Consider the following 2,234-nt stretch of genomic DNA (forward strand, 5'->3'; position numbering starts at 1 on the left):
CATGGTCTGGTCTCATTTTGTAACCTTTATGCTACCTGAGCTCAATGTTTTTCTAGTTGTGACCATTTGGGGTGCAGATATAGAGCTGACATTGGTCAGTCTGAAGAGCAAGAATAGAAAATCTGCTTGCCAAAAAGGCCATGTATGCCCATAAATATTTTGACATTGGGAATCTTGAAGTCTGTTCTAGTATCTGCATTTTTTTTAAAACCAGCTTTTATTTGCACATCTAATACTGCTCCCTAAGTAATATATCTCGACAGATTTAATACATATAACTAAGTATGGAAGTTTTAACAGCCAACAGTGTCTCCCAAAACTGAAGTATGCAGGTTTCTTTTTACAACACTGTTAGTCCATAGTGTGCTGCTGAGTAAAAGGCGTATATCTCCCAAAAATGAACATTTCTCTTATCCTTAGTTATCCTGCTGTGTTTGTAATTATGGCCGAGATTTTTTTTTTTATGGAGATCAGAGATAAATTTAATACATTGGGCTTCAGTGGGAGACTATACTGAACAAAAGCAAACAATATAAATCGTACATTAAAAGAAAAAAGCCACATGACCCAGTTGCCTGGTATCCAGTGGTATGCTCAGTGTCCAAAATTCATGCATATTTGGATAAAATATTGTTTAGTAAATTGGAATAGTGCATGATCGTGAAGCATGTTCAGGTGAGAAATGAAAACAGGACTCTTAACCAATGAATGAGGAAGACCCGAGGGTAAACCTTTTTTTCTCTGCCATCGCTACAAACAGCACAGGGTAAGTAAGAGATAAAAGTGATATTTTTTCGGTGGTGTATTCCTTTAAAACACCAAAAGATTTAATTTGATTCCTGGTTGAGGTAACTGTGTGTATTGTGCAAATCTCTCTCCATGTCTGCACAGGTTTTCTTCCTACAACCCAAAGAAGTTCATGTTAGGTTTGGCAACTCTAAATTGAGCGAGTGTGGGAAGATTGTGTCCTGGGATGGGCTGGCATCTGATGTCTTGGTCATCAGCAGTTAGTCTGGTGATGTGCACTTCACGAGCACTGTGACTTTCTAAAATTATTTTCCATAACAAATGAATTAAGCCAGTTTAAGAATGTTATTTATGCACTTAAGCTATGAATTTGACATCTCTGTGAAACTGAATTAGACAGAAAACACTGTAAGATGTTTTTATACCTGCTGATGTAAAAAAGGGCAACAAATCCTAATTTAACAATGTCAAAAAGTTTTTTTGTTAAAGAAATGTGTCTGGAATTAATGCAGTATACCTTGCAGTCTCGAGGAGTAAAGTTTGAAACTCTTCTTTTAATTGCAGCCCACTGTCTGCATTCTGGGGGAAAAAAAATAAGGGGAGTGTTCATTTGTAATTGGAACAAAAACCAGCGTCCATTGTTTGGAGACTCGGCTTTGGAATTGTTTTTAATTAGTCTAAAATGGAGCACTGTACTTATGAAACGTGAGCTTTTTACTTCCTAGCTCACGTAAAGGTTATCGGTAATGACCTCACCTCGATTATTTTGTGGAGTGACATGAATTTGTAAAAAAAAAAAACCAAAAAAACAAAAGAAAAACTCACCTCATGGCTGCATATTACAACTATTGATGGAATGGCCGGAAGATTCAAAAAGAGAAAATACTACAAATTGATAGGGAATCACAATAATTCAGAGACCATTATTTGCTTCCGATGTAAAATTAACTTGCATTTTAACTATAAAGCCATAGAAGCAAGACCACTCGGTGAATTGCAAATACTAAATAAATATTCTTTCTGGAAATGTCTTTTGCATGGTCCTTTTGGGAACTAAAAATGGTTCAGCTATGGCATTGCTCTGCCAACTTTATTTTTAAGACTGCAGGCTCATCCCATCTGCAATTCCTTGAGTTTACCCTTTAACGGGGGCTTAAAGATAATGAAGGTAATAACTTACAGCTAACTAACGGTTATTCTGCCAAAGATATGTAATCTAGGTATCTGCAAAAAGAACAATCTTTCCTTAATGTGTTTTATTTAAAATGTTGAAAAATATGCATGAATTAACAGAAAATCACAAGCATTGTTGATTATTAACAATATATGATGTAGGAATAATGCTGTTATACTCCATAGACTGATATTCTTAGCAAGAAATTATATTTTGTATGGTAAAATCCTCCCGTCTAAATACCCACCAAAATAATCGGCGCACCCTTCAGTCATTGCTAGCCAGCCTGGTACTAGTCGCGTAGACGTTGAGG

The sequence above is a fragment of the Polypterus senegalus genome, chromosome 9 (genome assembly GCF_016835505.1).
Source record: "Polypterus senegalus isolate Bchr_013 chromosome 9, ASM1683550v1, whole genome shotgun sequence".
In the NCBI taxonomy this organism is placed as follows: Eukaryota; Metazoa; Chordata; class Cladistia; order Polypteriformes; family Polypteridae; genus Polypterus; species Polypterus senegalus.